The sequence below is a fragment of the Pleurodeles waltl genome, chromosome 6, assembly GCF_031143425.1.
Source record: "Pleurodeles waltl isolate 20211129_DDA chromosome 6, aPleWal1.hap1.20221129, whole genome shotgun sequence".
Classification (NCBI taxonomy): Eukaryota; Metazoa; Chordata; class Amphibia; order Caudata; family Salamandridae; genus Pleurodeles; species Pleurodeles waltl.
The window spans coordinates 902,679,462-902,701,124 of record NC_090445.1 but is presented as its reverse complement, the minus strand read 5'-3'; the positions used below and the strand labels follow the sequence as shown (position 1 = coordinate 902,701,124).

General features: G+C 41.3%; 1 protein-coding gene across 1 annotated transcript in view; it reads right to left on the bottom strand.

Annotated features, from left to right (window-relative positions):
- PTPRE (protein tyrosine phosphatase receptor type E) overlaps positions 1 to 21,663 on the bottom strand; it is a 939,227-nt gene that overhangs the window by 693,387 nt on the left and 224,177 nt on the right. Inside the window, exon 2 of the mRNA XM_069239717.1 lies at positions 12,864 to 12,890. The gene's annotated coding sequence lies outside the window, so the exon portion shown is untranslated. The remainder of the gene's footprint in view (positions 1 to 12,863; positions 12,891 to 21,663) is intronic.

Genomic DNA, 21,663 nt, shown 5'->3' with positions numbered 1-21,663 from the left:
CATAACAACACCTTCCCACACCCAAGGCCTTTTGTTCCTGTTTTAAGAGCAGGTCCAAACCACATTCATACCCATTGAAATTCTAATTTCTGGCTGCAGAAGAAGAGACTAAAATGCAGATTTAACTTCCGGGGAAATCAGGAAGGACAAAGTTGACTTTTTAAAGTCACATTTCCAAAAGTCTGTTACAAATCTGACATCTCCAGTGAATTGGGCTACGAACAAATATTTAAAAAAGTCCAAAAACTAGATTTGCTGTTGTTGCATAGGCAGAAATCTAATTGTTTAAACTTAACATTGTATCCCAATGCTTTCCTACAGAACAGTCAAACCTGCTACAGTGAAAATAGCTTTGAGGTGCTTGTTACTGTAAAGACCTGTTTAACATTAATGTTTACTTGTCTGACTTTTTAATACCATACCCCTTGTCTTAATGGGTAGTAAAGCTTACTTGGGGTGACATAAATATATAAAAGGAGATTTCTAGGTCCATTGAAACAGATTATTTTGATTGGGATAAGTTTGCAGTTACAACCTGTTTAGCCTGGTTATTGGTGGCAGGCCTGCAATCATGTTTGGATTGTCATTGCAGTGTGTGGCACAATGATTGCTGTAGCCCACTAGAGACGTTTGACTTACAGGATCTGTGTAAACTTTGGCACCATATACTAGGGACCTATAGGTAGTTAAATGTGCCAAACCTTTTTTACCATGTTGAAAGGAGGGGCATAAGCACTTTGCCGATGGCAATTTAGCACAGGTAAAATGAGGACATTTCTATACTCAGATTACTTGCTTGAAGATCATTAATGGAGCTTGAGAAGATGCCTGTAATGACTATGTAATTGGCAGAGATTGGTGATTAGTAGGCTGGTTTGGTTCGGGGAGTATGGCCTGATGATGGGATGTTAGCAGAATGATAAAAATATCTCACAGCAGAATTGACACTGGAATGAAAGGACCCTTGCAAACAGAAAGTTAGCTGTCTGCCCTGTTTTACTTGTGGCGGAGAGTCTTTATAATGACTTGACTGAATGTGAGGTGACACTGGTGATTTCTAAAAAGAGTTATTAATGAACCAACTGTAAAAGAGACAAGTCAGTTTCAACAATGGCTTTCCCTTTGGAATTTCCTTAATGGGTGAGGCTTTATTTCTGAATTAATGTGACTCTCCACAGAGGTAAATTGTGTAAACTTCTGAGCTGCTTGTATTAGCTAAAATAACTTTCAGAGGCATCACTGCGGACTGAGGAAGGGGTTGTCTGGTGTGTCAAAGTGATTTATTTTACTCTCATGAGAGGTCAGAAATGGTAAACTATTTTACCCAGCAAGCCATACAGGTAGCCATACTATTCAATCAGTGAGTTATTTCACGGTAAAGTATGACATTACTGTGGAATTGATCCATCATCTCTATTTTTAAAAAGTGGAAGAATGGCTTTGTAGAATTCCTATTGCCCAATTTAGAGGTTTATATATACAATTCTAAACCTTTGACCATTTCATTGAACGTTCTTTAAGCCAATCTCCTTCTCAATTGAAGAATTGTCATCCTGCCAACATTCCTTTTCTGCTTGATAAGTGCAGAATTCCATTAAGAGTAAATCTCTAGCTGGATATATGATGCATTTCTTATTCATAACATCCAGGTTTCATTACCTTTTAATCATGTTCTGGCGTACCCATAGAATAAAACAAGATCTCTTAAGGGTATACCCATTCTAATCTTTAGAAAGAAACTGGGTCCCTCCACTTAACCAGCAAAAAAGGTTTATCACAAGCCCAGCTAGTGGTTTGCCCATTTGAGTGGTATCTACTTTCTTGCATGAGGTGAAGGCACCAAGAATGATGTATGCCACTATTAATCTGAGTGAGGTGATTTTAGCAGACTGATAAAAAATATCTCACAGCAGAGTTGACACTGGAATGAAGGGGCGCTTGCAAAGAGAAAGTTAGCTGTTTGCCCTAGTTTAGTGGTGAAGGAGAATCTTTACAATGACTTGACTGAATGTGAGGTGACACTGGTGATTTCTAAATAGAATTATTAATGAAGGATCTGTAAAACAGACAAGTCAGATTCAACAGTGGCCTTTCCTTTGGACTGAAAAGTATGAACATTCCTGTGGAATTCATCCTTCATCTCTATTTTAAAAAAATGGAAGGGTGAGCTTGTGTTGTAGAATTCTTATTGCTCAATTTAGAGATTTTGATATACAGTTCTAAACATTTGGTCATTTCTTAGAACATTCATTAAGCCAACCTCTTTGTCAATTGAAGAATTTTCTTCCTGACAGCATCCATTGTATGCTGAATAACTGCAGAGTTCCATTATTTTTCTGAAAAGAGTAAACCTCTAGCTGGATAAATGACACATTGCTTTTTCATAACATTCAGATGTCATTACCTTTTAATCATGGTATGGCATACCCATAGAATAAAAAGAGATATCATAAGGGTATACCCATACTCATTTTTTAGAAAGAAACTGGATCCCTCCACTTATTCAGCAAAATCGGTTTATCAGGAGCTCCCAACCAGTGTTTGATCCCATTTGAGTGGTATCTACTCACTGGCATAAGGGGAAGGCACCTATGATGATGCATGCCACTGTTAATCAGAGTGAGGTGTATTCTTATATAAAAATATATCTGTGATGTGGTAGGATATTGCGTCATATGATAATCTCCTACCAGGAGCCCTTACACCGTCTGTGTTTGAGTCCATATGTGAAAGAAGACTTTTCAATGATGTCTGTCTAGAGTTGTGTTTGAATTGCAGAATACCAATACTAGATCTATATATAATTCACAATGTATTTGTAGATAACATCTATTATATGTGTCTGTTTTGTTGACATTTATTTATTAGGTGAAGAGTATGTATAGTGCCTCTGAAAAAGTTTTCAAATTATGTAACAGAGAAGAAAATATTTCTGTGTAAGTGTGCCTATATCATGACTATTCACACAATAATTAACATTGTGCTTATCAGCACATCCATGTGCATATTGTCCAAGCAAGGTGGAAGCTGTTGCAACTAACTCTTGACAGTTCTGGGTGCCCAAACTGTAGGAGGCATTTATTTGTAAGACAAAGAGAAAATGTTTTGCTTTTCTTTGTCTTATTCTCTTTGTGAAATGGAATTAGCTCATTGCAAGAATGTTGATATTGCTGCAGTTTCTCAATGAGGATGTTTTTCTCTTACAACATGATGTATTCCCTTGTCTTTTCAATGTTATGAAAATTAAAATGTGCCAATTTACTTGATACTATATATATCAAAGAGTCACTATCCTTTATTTCCTTTTTTCATTCCTGTCCTTATTTTCTAACACAATTTGGATATGTGTAGAAATATTGATAATTGTTAACACTTTCAACAATTATACAAAGATTTTTTGTTTTTTTTACTGTTAGCTACTTGCTTTGACCTCTCTACGATGAGGGTGTTATAGTGAAATAGAGTAGTTTAAGATGACTAACATTTCGTTTCATTTAATTTAATTGAAATTTCTGCACACAATGAAGTGTGTTTATAAATTGTCCCAAGTTATAAAAGTTACAATACGGCTACAACACATTATGATGTATAACACACATTTATTTTTCTCTCTCCTTAGATTTGCCAATACCCTAGAGCTGCAGGAATATAGATTTATGAAATGTCACCATAAAATATAATTCTGCTTTGCCCTAATGAGTTAACATCAACTCAAAGTCACTGGCATGAATTACTAGCATATTATACTTCTTCACAAGCCATCTGTTTAGATACGTGTCTCGGGGAAACGGCATACAAACAAGCTGCTTGTAAGACGCTAAGCTGCAAATTTGCAATTCAAAAATGTACACTTCACTGAACATAGGACAGCCAGCAATTTAGCTGCGCCACATTGTGTTCATGTGTCACTTCCTATTACAGACTAGGGAAAAACGGTAAGAACAAAAACTACGATTTCTTTCATTGTAAATTTTGAAGTTCTGACTGAACATGCGTTCCCCAGGGCTCTGCTACACGGTACACGCATAGCTAGAAATTGCTCACAGTCTAGATTTAATGCCTGATTTAAAGGCAGACGGTAATGCAAAAAATACCAATTTGAGCACAAGCAGTATACCCCGTTGGTTTAAATATTGTTGGCATGTTTTTTACTGGAGTCGGTAATTCCAGCAGTAGTAATTCTGTCAAATTCAGATGACTAGCATACTTTTCTAACAGTTATTACATTGTGTTGTCATGTGGTCCCCCAGTTTGGTTGATTCAGTTTCATAGAACAGGTGATTAACGTTCACAACTCATACTGCTTAAAAGAGCCCTTTTTAATTAAATGTGCAACGTTTTCAACGTGCAATCTATGAAAAATATTCAATTTAGAGTACGACTTTTTTTAATAGTAAGGTAAAACTATTGTCACATAGCAAGCATGTGAATATATAAACAATAAATATGTTACTTGTTCTATTCCTCACTCCTTCGCTCCACTTGAGATTCGCTGAAGATCAGTGAATGATGAATGGATTTACGCTGTCAGTAGCCACATGGTCAGACTCCCAATATTCTTGGACCCAATTCATAAAATAGTGCAAAAGTAGATTCGAAGATTTGCACCTTCACTTGACCGTGCTTATGCACTTGTTACAATTCACAGACATTCCCAGTGTTATGCAAGGAAAACTGCACCACACACAGATTTCCAGGTGTTTTCCTGGCCCATTACTCGTGAATTTTTTATTGCTTGCCATCTCTCAAATGCAAACGTGTGAACGATAACCTGGTTATCAAACGTACATGTATTTCTTCACGTAGAAAACATTTCCCCTTGGAAACCCCTTCTCTTTTACACCTACCGAGTTTAGTGGGGACCCATTACCCTTCCTACACTTGACTGGGAGAATCTTCAGGAAAACTCCGACTCTGTCCATATTTTGAAAGGGCCAGATAGGAATTTGTGAAAAGTCATGGACTTACAAAGTTTTTTGGGCTAATTGTCAAAGAAAACCATGCCTTGCTCCTGCTACTCTTAAGCCCTTGCGTAGGGTTCACACCTGCGTAATACCTTGCACTTGTGCTAGAGAATTACACAGCAGTAAAACCATTTACACCTGCCAGTATCCCTTTGTGGGTAGCTGTCAGGTTTAAAGCCATTTATAGCTGTAAAACAGAAGTACATATTTGTTTTTTTTGACAGACATCGAACTAGATGGCATCAAATAGTTAAAATGAAACACAATGACGGCAGTATCTTTCAACGTACAAAGGCGATCATGGGCCAGCAGTCATCTCTTAATCTAGCAGGTGAAATACTGTTGAGATGGCCGAGGTAATGTCTCTGCTAAAATGATGTACACCTTTTCATCTGCTAAACTCTAAATCAGGTCAAAGGAAAGGTACAAAAACTTACTTTAATTAACAGCAAAGTAAACACCAGAAGATAAAACACAGAACAAATACACATAGCAGTGAAGGCAGTGCACAGAGGAACGGGGTACAAGAATAATACTTGTAGATATCTGCAGCAAACAAATCGATGTACAACATACCACATAAATTGACAGTTAGGGCACTAACAAGAAAGTACTGGAAAAGCAGATCCATGATTATGCGTCTGAACTCTTTGCCCACAATAGATGAATGGGCATGCTAAGGACCAAGACGATGAACAGACAAAATGACCTGAACCACATAAAATACAGCTCTTCGTGGAACCTCAGTAGGAATTCAGGGTTAGGTTCAAACAACTGTAGGGAAAGGCGTAATTTTGCCTTCACTCCGTAGCCATTTTTTGCATTGCTCTGGAACATCAGTTAAAAAAAAAAATATAGCATTGTTTGGGTTCTGATGAAGATGCTCAGCCACACATTCTTCACTTAAAGCACCAACCAAACCCTGTTTTTTTAATTCCTAAATTGCCATAATTGTTCCTCTGCTGAGGCAGTTAGCAGTGTGCAGGAGGCCTGGACAATAGCACCACAATGGGAACAAGAGAAGGATATATTTATTCAACCTACCACTGAAACACAGGATATTTTTGCTTCATGTTAGAGCAAGACATATTTGAGTTAAAATGTGATTTACACATAAATATGAACCTTACATTTGAATGGTGTTGTGAGAAATACATTTGCAACAGAAAGGCTACATGATCTAAAAGGCTAATGGTGAAGATAATGTCATACTGTATAAGCTATTATGTCATGCAGTATGAACCATATTCTGTCTAACCTCAGCAGAAGTTAGTTTTGGTAGGCATGCTTCCTGTCTTTTAGCTGCTTACTCACTTCGTACTGAGTTTGCCTTACAGGGTCAATATATCCAGAGTCAGAGATAAAAGGCCTGTATGACTACCGAAATAGACATTTGTGTTTGAAGAGACCATTAGTGAAGTTTTGAGGCAGGAGAGAGTACTATGCAACTAATACAAGAATTCCCCATGTGTTAGTTTTGCTCAGGACATCACTTTCCCAGCAGAAAACTGTGAGTGTGAAAAATTGCAATTTTGTTCGGATTCAACAGACCTCATCACCAGCAGCTGATTGGTTTGTGCTTTAAAATATTCTGCCTGATCCACCCTAAGGAGAGAATTGTCTTGGAACTGAAGAGTGAAGAAAGGTTCCTTGCTGGTTCCACTAATGAGTTCCTGTTTGTGTGCTAGAGTATTGGTGTGCGTTGTTTCTAGCTTTGTTCTAAATGCCTGCTGCCTCATTTCGCTCTCCTACAGCGACTAAGTCTCCTGTTGTTTCCAGCAGCTAAATGGGATCATGGATGAGTCTCGTAAGCTTACCACTGTGAAAATGTATTTCTCTATGTAGCCTACTGGGGCAGAAGGTCCCTGGGACACGTGAAGGTCTTGTTGATTTTGAAAAAAGGTTGTTGATCAGTTAGTACTGGACAGTTTTAGAAGACATGAAATCAGAGTTGTGGGAATCATCTTGCATCTAGGAAAAGTGGACTGAAGTCTGAGGAACCAATACTAAAGATGTGAGGACCTTTCTTCAAGGTTGCATTCTAAGAGAGCTCGTAGAAAAAATCTGAACTAAGGAAAAAGCCTCTCCTTGAGGACCAGGAAAACCTGCCAGGTCTACCAGAAAAGGATGCATAATGTGCGGCTTCGTCTAAATTGCCTTTCCTTCTCTGAGCTGTTTTAAGGAGAATTTGAAACTACAATGGGACCATTTATTAAAAATATCCAACCTTGAGGAGGCCTTTCTACCAAAAATTCATATGGCAATCCATCACTTGCTAGGGGTTTCACAGATTTTCATAATATATTCCCAGTGTGTCTTAATTTCTAATTGGCAATACATTATTGATGATGGAGGAGTTTGTAGGATGGTTACATAAGAATGAGGCACTTCTGCTGCTCCTTGGCCTTCTCTGTCACCTTCATTACGCTGGTGAGATACATGTTTCCTGAAAATGAGCCTCTTTAGTTTGTTCATCTATTGTCTTTCCATACTTTATTCAGAATCATATCTGCTCCATCCTATTAATTTGTGTTTACTTCTCTCAAGTCGCACCATAGGCTCTTCCAGAAAAATAAAGACAGTGTTAATAGATTTCCGGATGCTGGAGATGACTGCGATGTATTATACTTGCATCATTACTTTGAAACAAAATCAATCATTTTCTCTGCTATATCTGTATTACCTTAAAAGTCATTTTTAATCACTTTCCTCAACCTACCTTTAATTGTGTTATTTTCCAGCTATTCCGGTTGCATCTGCCATGATAGGATGCAAGGTCTACAGCTACCCCAAGGAAAACAAAGTAACAATGAGTTGAGGTTTTATAATGTTCTTCCCAAATATTCTACTTACATAACTTGGTCTCGGTTTGAGTTCTGCAGAGAAAATGGACTAATCTAGAATGTTTTTCATTTTCTGGTGAGTTTAAACAATACTATCTACAAAGTGAGGCAATGGACCTTCATATTTCTGTATTAGGACCACATGCTCCGAACCCATCTCCGAACCCATCTGATACAACCCTGATCATTGCCCCAGGAAACTGTGGAATTTATTTATCAGCCACATATGGAGTGAAATTATAGTGTTCAGACCGTTGAAGAAGTATAGGTTGTAGGAGTCAGTTATCCATATATGAGTTTAGGAATTCAGTCTATAGAATGTTTGGAGCATAGCTGAATACTATTCATACTGGGTCCCCATCTAGTCTACTCTTCACCATCACACATCTTTCTTCAGGATCCACCTTTTGTGGGAGTACCTTTTATGGAAATCCTATTGAAGCCCACGTCAATGCCCTGCTTCCAAACAAGTAGAATGTGGTATATTGATTGTCATCCACAAAGTTTCACGGTTTGTCTCCCTCTGACTATGTTAATGTGTTTCCTGTGTAGGGCTGTGTCTATTCCTCAACTGTGTAGGTATTAATATATTCTATGATGTTTCAGTGGGTTACCTGATCATCTGATATGCCTGGTGGGAAGACTATTTTGTGTCAGTTGAGTCAACAATATTCTAGTAGGTTTACTTCTAATGCTGCCTGCCGTAGGGGGCTTGCTAAACAATCTGAGATGTCCAATATTGGTCAGTTTCTCCTATTGATATCTTAGGCTTTTCCTAGTATGGCTTCTTTTGTTCCATCTATGCATTCTAGTGTGTACTAGCCTTCTACCTGCCATCAAACATCCCTCTTATATTTCCAGAATGGCTGGAAAAAGTTTGTCCACCCTAAGAAATCAGCCAAAACGATTATCAAAACCAAAAATCAGTGCTTCCTCAGCCCAGCATGATGGTGAATAGTGTGTAATGTCCCACACTACATGTCTACATGTCCCAAACCGAGGATGTGTATAACAGTCTAAGAGGTGATGATTTCCTCTTCTTGATAGAGGAAAAGTGTGATGTTGCCATTAAAAGAAACACCTTGTGTATAAACAACATTCTATGATCACTTTCAAGAAGGGGAGGTCGTCTTCCTGAGAATAGTTTGCTGCCTCAGTTGGGACTCCTGCAACCAGTGCATTCTGTCATTATTTTAAAATGCCATGTCATCAGATGTCATTTTGGTGATGGTGGGTAACGCTTGTTGTTGGGAACCTGAACTATACTCATCTGAAACAGTCCGTGATGCTGTGGTGTATTGGTCTATAACCACCACACTCCAGGGTCTGTGTTGGCCTTGACTCCACTCTCTGCACATATCTGAGAGGGAGCAGGTCTGCTATGCATCATCTGACTTTTCCTGCATTGCATCCTGAGATGAGATGACCTAATTTGGTAGATTCCTCCACTGACAGATGCTTGCCGCTCTATCCATTACAAGGCATCCTTTATTTTCATGAAGTATTATGTATTATCTTGGTTATAACCTTTTTTTGGAAATAATGGTATCTATTTGATGTCCATTGTCCTTTGTTTGACTTCTCAGAAGGGATTACTTTTGGCTTGTTTACCAGCTGGGAATTCAGTAAATTAAAGGACTTTGTGATGTTCTACTTGAAATGCTATACCTTGCCTGTCATAAGTGGTCATATGCTCTGTAATTCAGTAATTGCTCTACTACAGGCCTAGAAGGTGTTCTCAAATTGGAAGGAGTTGCTTGGACATAGTACAGTCTTCTCACTGTGAAGAATACTGGCAGACATTGCTGCATTATCTGCTGATAAAACCGGTCTTTCAGGCACAAGTCCATTATGCTCCGTCAATGTTTCTGGCAGAGTAGCAATGCATACATTGTTTCTCCTTGATCATCCTGTGGACTATTTTTCTCCATATTCTAGGTACCTGACTCAGTCCTGAAAGTCTTTTACTTGCTTTTGATGTTCTTGTACAATGGGCCTTGCCAATACATGATAGATTCTACTGTGGATCCTCTGCCTGACAGTTTTTGTTGGTCTGGTCTTAGGAGGCTTTCAATAATTACCAGTGTCAATCAATCACCACCTTGCAATATTCTGTTCCATAACATTACATGTGTCCTGCACAGCCAAAATAATGCAATCCAATTTGTCAAAGGGACTGTCTAAAAGTGTTGCTTACATATGTTTCGTTGGCATGTCTATACTCAGCTCCATTGTTCCCATCAGGGGTATTTGTTCTGCCCTTTGCTGTGTATTATGTTTTGTGAGTTTAATAGAGTCAATGCCAAGTATGAATGTGCAATGGATTTTGTCTATGTGGTCTAGGATTCAATTTTAATTCCAAGGAATATGTGGTGAATGTAAGAGAGCTCGCCAAGCTCTAGCTTCCACTCCTCCACTATGTGACATCTAATGACTTCTAATACTAATGCCCATGTAATTGCTGATTTCCTTCTGCATCTGGTTTTCCCTTGAACAACATGGAAGACTTTTGCCCATTGTGATGTAGATCTTTTATTTTCTCCAATATCTATTGTAATAACCACCACTATAGGCACTTCTCAGTGGCTGTGGGCCCTGGTCTCCTTACCTTGAATCTGTTTGGTCTCAGCCCAACTTTTGACCATGACCTTCAACATCAGGGCATGTACCAACCCTAATGTGTAGGGGAGGGGAACTTCTGCAATTCTTCCCCATTTCAGTGATGGTCCTCTAGTCTGATCCCAACCGATCATTGCCTCTGTGTTAGGGTTCCAGGCATAATGGTTCTCACTCTCCTCGGGTTTAAACTTCCAGCAATGTTTTCCTTCCATTGGGTTCCAGGTAATCAATAGTTTTGCGTCAGATCTACTATGAATTCTGGGACCTCATTCACCTAGTTTTCCCAGTGTAATCAGTCGACACCCTTCTTGTCGGGGGTGTGGCTGCCATCTTGGGAACTGTTTAGTTCTTTAGCTCGGCTTCTAAGTCCACCTCTGTGTGCCTCACATGGGTCCCCTGGTTAAAAATCAATTGGCATGGGGACTTCTTCAGTGTAGATCTGCCTACTCATGTAGTTGGAGTGGCAAGACACTGAGGGGGAGCTCCTTAAGGCGTGACGGCATTTGCTTTGACTGTTGGCCACACTGCTGCGTTTCCCTTACATCATCACTTGGCATGTTTTCCAATGTTTTTCTCTGATGCAATTATTATTTGCTGTTTACTCCTGACCATACCAAGAATTGTATTCGTTTTTATGACTTTTCTTCTTAATACAATATGTATTTGTATTTACTTGGATTGGCTCTGGCAGCACACTAATATGCATTATAAGAAATCAGCACATAAACCTAATTTATAGAGCATGAGGATTATATCTGCTTTCCTTTGGGAAGAAACAAGTTACCTACATGTAACAATAGTTTTGAAGCATGAAACGTTTCAAGTTTCAGTTAATGTTCATTATTCTGTTTCTGGTGACACAGTCCAGAAATCTTCCTTGAAAAAATGAAGCATTGTTTATAGGTGTCAACCACAGTTGGAGTCAGTGTGACCATTATGACGTGGAGCATAAGCCCACACAATCTGAATATCAGATCACCATTGTAAAATTCGATTTTGCCTTGTCGATGATGTATACTACTTATGTACTGATGTATTGCATTGTTATGTGTTTTTGAACTGTTCCACTCCTGTTTCACTGGTGGGTCACATTTGAAACTAGACTAGTCTCAAGCTGCATAGTTGTTATTTCAGTTAATAACGTGCTCATTTTGCAGGGTGAATCTATTTTAGATTTACATACTTTTCTTAGATTTCCTATTGTACCACTGACTCCTGACTTTTGTGCATATATAGCTACACAAAAAGGTTTCGTGGATGTATATTTAGAAGCCCGTGCATTTGTATTTACATTGCTAATTTGCATTATCTGTATGTTTACAGTGAGGCTTTTCTGACGTATTTGTGCTTCTGTCTCCCATGGAAGACAAAATTCCACATCAGTTTGTTAGTTCACTTAATACTACTTCATGTGTGTATGCCCATTTGCTGTGACTCTATGCCAATTTACTTTTTTGCCTTACATGTTTTTTTCAAATTGGAGCCTCTGCCCTGTATCTGGGGTTTTCCATGATCGAATCTCTAAGCCTCCTTTCTGTCTTCTCAGGTTACAAATAAAAATAATTTTAAAATTTGCTTAAATTATTCGATCTCATTTGTCTTTGATGTACTAGTTATATGTGGCAGAGGGCATGGAATTCACAAGCCTTATGGTAAATGATCATAAAAACATATAATCTTCAAGTAAGAAAAGCGACACACTCAAAAATGTACAATAACATGAGCCTTGGCATTTTTTTGGTCTTGAATTACTTATTTATGCGTGTTTTCTGATGACTGCAGCAAGTCAGAATGGAGAGGGATGTATATTTCATCATGTTGCACCTGGGGTTATTTCAGCGTAGGCGTTGGCTGGCTCACCCAATAGGTCAGTTCTGCTTCCAAATGGCCTTTTCAGTGCGCAGCGTCCCCGGTGAGCAGCATTCTATTATCTTCCAGGCTCAAAATAAATGAAGTTACACAGCGAAGGCCTCCACATTTTGCTGATATCAAGATCGAGAATAGTTCAATTTTCAGCTGTTTTGCTAAAACAATCCGTTTATAGGGCAATTACAACTGAAACAATTATCCTGCAGCGTGCTCCCTGGAGGCTTTCAAATGTGTGTCACTCTGATAAGCAAAACCCTTCCTTGAAACATTTATAAGCAAACGTGTGAGTCTGACATCCTGGGAATATGTCTTGGGAAAAACACCTGCAGGGCGGCAGGGGAGCAGCACAGAAAAAAAACATTTGAGTGTATTGGAGATACCCAGGCCTCACAAAGGTTAACTTTAAGAAAGAACGGGTATTGCTTTCATTATGTCTGTGTAAAGTCACTATATAACGTACTGTCCTGACAAATAGTTTTTTGTCTAAATTCAGAATAGCCCTACGCTATAAATAATCACGACATGCTATCACCTTCTGAAGTACAGGTAAAATTAAAAAGGAACTTACCAGCAAAAGAAGTAGAGCACATTGGATCTGAAAAAGGCAAAACAAAGTGTTAATAATTTTGCAAGAGCTCACTTACTGCAATCAAATTGTATTCACTTAAAAAAGTCTACAAAAATAAGTCTTTTTAGCAGTTGTCGATAACATTTTAGTGAAAAGTCTTTGAAATGCATGGTTACCTTTAGTCTGTTAACTTTCGTATTGTCTCACACATTTAGTAAATTCTACTTAAGCTGAAAATGCACAATAACGAATAATGCGGATTCACTAAATAAAGGAAAATCTTAGCACATTGGGAAGTAATGAAGTACTCTACTGGTCCCTGAGAATCTAAGGAAAGGCGACACCCACCAATGACAGAGACCTACAATGTTTAAGCAGTTATGCTGAACAACACAGGCGGACAACTGAATGGATTCCAAATACTGTATGGTCTGAAGGTTAGCCACGGTCGATTTTGTCAAAAGTAAAAAAAAATAAACGGGTCATTGTGATCCCGGCGGTAGGAGTTAAAGTGGCGGTGGTACCGCCAACAGGCTGACAACATTATGACATTGGCGGGTTAGCTGCAGCCAACCCACAAATTTACCATTCACACCGCCATGTGGTCGCAGGCGCAGGGCCGGAGATTTCAATCTCCAGCCCGGCGGCCGCTATAGTACTGCCGGCGGAATTATGAGCCAGCCTACCACCATGGTTTTTGTGGCGTTAGCAATGCCACGAAAACCATGACAGTAGGCCCTACCAGTGACAGGGAATTCCTTCCCTGTCACTGGTAGAAGGCTCACCCATCCCCCCAAACACTCCCCAAATGACCCCCCTTCATACATGCTCCCCCCTTCCAATCTCCCACCCCCCCAGACACGCACACACCTGCAGACACGCACCACGCATACACCCACTCACTCACACTGGCACACACACATTCATACACGCATACATCCAGTCATGCTCGCACACATCTGTACACACATTTACACTGACATGCAGACACACATTCACATTTCCATTCTTACACGCATTCACACACATGCATACACCGATGCAAACAACACTACACACACAGACGCATTCATGCACACACTCACACATTCATGCACACAACCTGTCGGAAACCCAACTTACCTTCATTCAGCTGGTTGTCCATCAGGGAACGGGATGGGGCGCTACTGCCACCAGCAGCACCTGCCAGCAGAACACAGCCAGGCTGTACCATATGTCATGATACGGCTGATGGCGGTCTACTGGTGTAGCAGTGCTGGAGGTAGCAGTGCCACCTTACCACCATCCGTCAGTATGGCCACAGCCAGATTTCCCCCCTTATTGTGGCGGAAGTCCGGCTGTGGTCATAATCTGGCGGACAGATGGTAGCCGCGGCAACGGTCTTTTGGCGGCCGTCACCGCGGTGGTAGGCAGTTTATACCGCCAGTGTCATAATATGTGCCTAAAAGTTTCTCGCAATTACTTTTCAGAGAATGTCAAAGCCTTATTGTGAGGAGCACCAAAGGTGCAGTAAGTTGTAACAAGCTCAATTAATCAAATTCTTTATTTCCAAGAAATAAATTCTTACAGAAATATGGCACACTTTAAGCATCGACAGGTACAGCAAATAAAAAAAATCTATAAATATACAAGAGTATCACTATATCAAAGTCAGTATCAAAATCTGTAAACCCAAACAGCCCAGTAAGAATATAATCAACAGAGTGTCCCTGTTATGAACATCAAAGTGAATGGAACAAAGTGCATTGTGCAAGCATAGTCGCTGAAACATTCATGACTCCGACATTAGTAAGCCATAATTAACCTTTTTAGTTAGAACTCAGAGGATCCATCTGATACGGTCTACAACATATCACAAATACAACTAATAAAATGCATAATACAAAGAGCAAAGGACAATATTATCAAAATCTTCGTTTCACCAACCATTTTAAAAAGACCTTAACTGGTCACTTTATTAAAAGAAGCCAGCACTCCTGTTAAAGCAGAAAACACATCTGGCCACCAGGATGGGACAAGTACTAATCTAGAGCAGCATTAGCTGGGAAAATCTCAGCACAGGATGATACAATTGTGTTCAGGAATTTACCTAGAGCAATGGCCACATCCTGATGACCCAATCCACACACAACGCATTTACCCCTGGCTCTCAACATTATTCCTTACTTTAAGGAAACTGATTTCAAAAATGTCTTTCTTTCCTGTAGGAAGAATGCACAGTCCACCAATAAGTGGAGGAGTGAGTCTCATTCACCCCTCCTACATCAGCACTGACCGTAGTTCTGTGCAATCAGCGCCTTACCCCAGGCGTCTGCCACCCTGGATCTATCCCCATCCTCAGATGCAAGATTTCATTGGGCTCTATCTAGGGTGACCACCCGTCCGTAAATTTCACGGAGTGTCCGTAATTTCGCCCTGCCGTCCGTTGTCCGTGATGAAAGTCTTCACGGACAGCATTTGTCCGTAATTTTAGCCTTTCACCTAAAGGACAACGGAGGAAGGGCGAAATTAGGGGCAGATCAGTCTCCCCAGCTGGACTGGAAGGCAGGGGGTCTCCTGTGCTCTGAGGGAGGGAGGGACAGATAAGAATCAGACCTTCTTGCCAGGGGGTCGCCTTCCCTAAAGACATGCAAATGTGCCCAACTGGTAAATCTGCAAATACAAAGGGGCTTGAAAACCTGCATTGACTTTACTAAAAGGAGTCACTTGAAGTTTTCTGGTGGCAAAGATATTTATTTTAGAAAGGTATTGTAAGAGAGTGTTATAACATTTTTTAGTACTAGGTATAAACTGTATATTATTCAAATCTGTATTTGAGAAGCACTTTTTTTTTATTTAACCGAAATGTATTTGCGCATTTTGTAGCAGCCTTTATTATGATGTAATTGTATTTTTCACAGTTCTTTCAGGTACCTCGGTACCTCATAGTACTAACAAACATTGGTAAAGCCAATAGGTCTCATCTACGAAAGAGTTATTGGCTTTGCTAATGTGTTTTAGCCATTAGCAATGTTGTACACCAGAGTAGCTGCTGTTCAGCATGGCTTAAAGTTAGTGGCATAGTTGTGTGGAGTGGAGTAGAGTGGCATAGGAGCAGTGGTGTAGAGCCCAGTGGTGCAAAGTACAGTGCAGTGGGGTACAGTGCAGTTGTTTAGAGTGCGTTAGCGTAGAGTGCAGTGGTTTAGAGTGCAGTGGCATGGAGTGGCGTGGGACAGAGTAGAGTGGCATAGAGTGCAGTGGAGTAGAGTGGCATACAATGGAGTAGCAGAGAGAGCAGTAGTGTAGAGTGGTGCAGTGGCATAGATTGCAGAGTAGACTCGCATTGCAGGGAGTGCAGTGGCGTAGTGTAGAGTGGTGCAGAGTAGAGCAAAGTGCTGTAGAGTGGAGTGATGCAGAGTAGAGTGGCATAGAGTGCAGTGGCATAGAATGCAGTAGTACATAGTACACTGGTGTATAGTACAGTGGCGGAGAGTGGAATGCTGCAGAGTAGAGTGTCAGTGCAGTGATGTAGAGTGGAGTAGAGTGGCACAGAGAACAGTGGCGTAGAGTACAGTGGTACAGAGTAGAGGGCAGGGGCGTACAGTGCAGTTGTTTAGAGTGCATTGGCGCAGAGTGCAGTGGCATAGAGTGGCATGGGGTAGAGTTACATAGAGTGCAGTGGAGTAGTGTGGCATACAATAGAGTAGCAGAGAGTGCAGTAATGCAGAGTGGTGCAGTGTCATAGAGTGCAGAGTAGACTCATGTGGCATAGAGTGCAGTGGTGTAGAGTGGTGCAGAGTGGAGTATTGTAGAGTGGTGTAGAGTAGAGTATAGTGCCTAGAGTGCAGTGGCATAGAGTAGAGTGGTGTAGAGTGCAGAGTTGCAGAGTAGAGTGTCAGTGCAGTGGTGTACAGGTTCTGGCAAGGCAAGAGAAAGCCGTGCATGATATCCCTGAATGGTGATCCGTAGAATGGTCAGTAGGAAACAATGAGCAGTGCATTAAGCCTTTCTTAAAAGTCTTTACTGGTAAACCCCATCTCATGCAGGGAGGTGGGCAGAAAGCCAGCGAGCCACCCATTGGACCAGTGCAGCTGAATAATAGCATTCTAAGTCCAGAAGACCTAATCCACCCGCAGTCACAGTTAGCTTTATAGTGGAAAGAGCTCCTGATGGCGCCACAGTGACCAAATCAGATGTGTGGCCTGTCTGAAGAAGGAATGAAGGACGAGCAGAGGAAGGTTTGCAAAATAATGCTATCTTTGGGGTAGCACACCACCTTCACTAGTACCACATGGCCTTTACAGAAAGCAGAAGAGAAGACCAAAAAGCAAACTGGGCTTGGAGGGACCGTTCGATCTTCTGAGATTTTCTTCCTGGAAATCAGTGTAAGAATGGTAGATATTAATCATTAGGTATCAAAAGGTAACTGGTTCCCAGTTCAATCTGAGATCTAAATGTATATAAAGGCAAAAACAGTGCCATATGTCGAAGAAACCCTAATTACATTTTAAAATTTGTAAATTGTGTTTGTGCAATTTACATCTCAAATATTTTGAAGATTATATGTGTACTTGCAACCTAGGGATAACCCAGATCTCTAGTTTGGCTTTTGCTCAATTTAAAAACCATATAAAGACATGGACAAAGTGGGCAATTGCCTTGCACAACCTTGCAAGGGGTCTGGCCCCTGCTCACCCTTCAAAAGCACTAACAAGAGACCATTGCACCAGAGGAGTTTGCCAAGGTGGATGGGTGTTGCTTGTTCAACCACTTGACAGTGCCCCTTCTGTTTCGCTCCTGTGTGCAGAGACAACTCCCCAGGTACCCAATACCTTCGAATAGTCTTGGTGGACCCATCTTGTCTGATTTTAGGAACTGTCCCACCTTGTACTTCTCTTACTTATTTAACCAGTTCTTGGCAACATCTCTTTGAATTACTTGCCGTGGATCTCCCATTTGCTCTCGATTTCATCCTCCTCTTTTATTATCTTTGATTGGTAGTCCGGGCTCCCATTTCTGAGAAAAATGTAGAGTCCCGGACATACACTCTAGTGCTGTGAGACCACAGACAAGTTATGGGTACATCACATCCTGACATGAGGTGTGAGACTGTCGCCCACACCATCTGCCCTGCCTCGTTAAGTTGAAAGTCCATGGGCGGTTGGGGTAAGCCAGATGTTTTTGTTCAATTTGTTTAAACTAGCATAAGGTTAATTACCTTAATGTTTCCCAAACTGTTCGCCAGGGGTTTTAAAATGTTCAGAAACATAATCAAAATTATGCTGTTACTTTCTCTTCAGGAAAGATCGGGTAGATTTGGGTAGGGGTGATGGCCTTGCCGCAGTACTGAAGGGCATTCATCTACTACTGAACAAGGACGTAATGCGACTCCTGAATGTAGCATGCCAGAAGGCAATCACAAAAAGACCACAGTGAATAAATAGTGCTATGTTAAAAAAGAGTAAATAAATGCACTGACAACATAGTGAGGCATGGCCTCTCTTGCGTGTGTCTGTAAAACTGACGTTTGTTCTTAAATTTTTGTCCTGAATTTTGACCCTTTGTCCTGAATTTTTGTCCTGAATTTTGACCCTTTGTCCTGAATTTTTTACAGTCCTGTCCAGAATTTGCCTCAATGCCAGGTGGTCACCCTAGCTCTATCTGGGATTCTGTATAGATATGGGAAAAGGACTGGGCCCCCTTGAGAAACCACAAAAGGCACAACTGATCTCGTATTCTCAAAATAGTGGAAATCCTGGCTCCGGGTTACGATGAGCCTTCTTCGTGAATTAACATGAGCCAGTACTGTTTTCTGAATGCCAGGGGGTCACAGGAAAGTCCAGGAATGTCGGGCCCAGGACAGTTTGTCAGGAAAATCACTTGCTTTATGAATTAATTTCATGTACAGCCATTGCATGTACACTTATAATATATTGGCAGCGTGAAACTGAGACCTGAATCCAGCCCTCCTGGGACTACACTGGACAACCCTGGTTTAATGTGTTTTGTCTGCTGGGCCGCACATCTGGCATCCCATCCCTTGTTATTCAAAGTTTCCGCTAAGGTGTTACTCAATGAGATTTCGCCCCTTCAAAGATACTGTAGGTTTAAACAGTGATATAGTGTATTGGGCCTGATTCACAAAGGTAAACTTAGATGAAAAGTCTAAGTTTAGACAAAAAGTCTAAGTGTAGACCTAAAGTCTAACTTTACTAATAGCAAAGTTAGACTTTTAGTCTAAGTTTAGAGCAAAGGTCTAAACTTAGATCGAAGGTCCAACTTTACTATGAGTATAGTTAGACTTTTGGTCTAAGTTTAGACTTTTAGTTTAAGTTTAGACCAACAATCAAAACTTAGACTAAAAGTCTCACTTTACTATGAGTAAAGTTAGACTTTTGGTCCAAGTTTAGACTTTCTTGTCACTTTTAAAAAGGATACACTCAAGCAATGTTTATGTATTTATTTAAAAATTGTATGGCATTTGGATTTATTATCTCTCTTGACTGGTTATCACTACTCTTTTGAACTCAGGTGCAGGAGCAAGCTGCTGTCTGGCCACTTCGCATTACACATGTAACTCAGCTCACCAACGGTAAGTTGGTAAGTGAGATTTGGTATCACTTAGTGTGGTTTTCAGTCATTAGGAGGGTACCTGGTAAGATTTCCCCAACGTAGGCAGTTGGAGGCAGTTATGCCGGTAGATGACCATTTGCAGTCAGAAAGCTGCTGCTAAAGTAGAAAATCTTTTCAAGTAGAGGCAAAATCAACTCTAAAGCAGCGCCCTCTGGCATGCCGCATGGGGCCATTCACACTGATTTTTCAGTACGGAATGAGCTCCTGGTGCTTAAAATGAGCATGAGCAGCGCAACATGCCTAGCTCTGCCCATCCACAGAACTCTACTAAATTTTGCGGACTTTTCATATGCTTCAGTGTAATTCTGCAGAGCGAAACACTGCAAGTTCCACCAATCCCTAATAACCACCTGGCAGGCCACTTGACCTTTTACTCACAATCTGCCACTGACCATAGTGTTACTATGCATATATGCCCATATTCCCCTTCGTTTTCCATTCTCTTAACATCCATTGCCTCACATTTCATGTCAGAGTTCTTCTTGCACATATCTACTGTCACCTTCACTTTTTGTCCATCTCTAAGTTTTCTCTTCTTTCTGATTAGCCCCTCCCTACTTTTGTACCAGAGCGAACGTGGTATAATATACAAGAGTCGCTATACGGTATCCGCTCACAGCATGGTCTTTACGAACACAAAAGCAGTGCTCTGAAATATGTCCTTTATCTAACTATTCCAATTTCTACATATTTTTACTGTTTTGGCCACACCTCCATACCCCATATATATTTGTTTTTATTGTTTACTGTTTACGATTAAGTGTGATGCTGTATTTATACATATTTCAGTACCACAGAACTGACAGCAGCACCGAGACACACTGGCCCTTATTACAACCCTGGCGATTGGTGATAAAGTGGCGGTAATACCGCCAAAAGGCTGGAGGTAGCAAAAATAGAATCATGACCATGGCGGAAACCGCTCAGACAGCCACTTTAACACACCGAACGCCAGGGCGGAATCAACAAGCATCACGGCGGTAAACGCCAATAGCCAGGCTGAAGACAATGTACTGCCCACTCTATTATGACTGGAATATCTACCACCTTTTCTGGGGCGGTACCAATGACATCAAAAGTCTGGCAGAAACAGATCTCAGAAGTCAAAGGACTCACCTGAGGAGACTGGGGGAACAAACACGATCCCATGGAGCCCGAGTTGCAAATTTTCCCCATGCTCGTCTACCTTCTGCTTCATTATGAACACCAACGCCGGCAAAGACTACCATGGTGAGTACTTCCGCCTATTACATAAGGGAGGGGGGAGGGAAAAGAGAGTGACACACACACGCAACACTCACCCCACCACCCCGACACCATACACACAACCAGAAGCAGCAACATAACATATCTACCCCGTACCCCTCAGGAATAATGCAAGGACAAAATGATTTTAAGAAAGTGAGTGTAATACAATAAAATACTATGAATAAGTGCATCAAAATCCAAACATATATACATATTTACAAATGTAGGGACACTGCCCAGTCCTCAATGTCTGTGGGCCAAACGTCCACAACACATAGGCCAAGGCCCCAACTCACTCCGGCAACAACACGAGAGAACACTGCAGGGGCATCAGGTCGAAAATAGACAGGCACCTCAGGGGACGGGGAATGGGGGGCACCTCAGCCGGAAAATGGTCCAACACCACTGGTCCTGGAGGGGGCAACATGCTCTGTGTGCTGTCCTGGGGCGTGCAAGGACACAGTCTCTCAAGTGGGTGGTTTGCCTGCTGCTTGGTCCTGGGGAGTGCAAGGCCACAGTCTCTCTAGTGGATGGCTAATTCCACTGTTTCTGGATGGGGCATTGTGCCCAGTGAGCTTCATGCTGGGGAGGATGGGGTGAGAGGGAGGATGGGGAGAGTGGATGGCTTCTCCACTGGTTCTGGATGGGGCATTGTGCCCACTGAGCTTCCTCCTGGGGAGGATGGGGTGAATGGAAGGCTTCTTCCACTGGTCCTGGGGGGGGGGCATTGTGCCCAGTGAGCTTCATCCTGTGGAGGATGGGGTGAGTGGATGGCTTCTTCCCCTGGTTCTGGAGGGGGTATTGTGCCCTGTGATGCAGATCTTGAGGAGTGCAAGGTCACAGTCTCTCACCTGGGTGTCAGACCCACAGGATTTGCAGGGGCACAACAGCCCATGGATGCAGGACTGCACACTGTCCGCCGGCGGTGACGGCTGCTCAG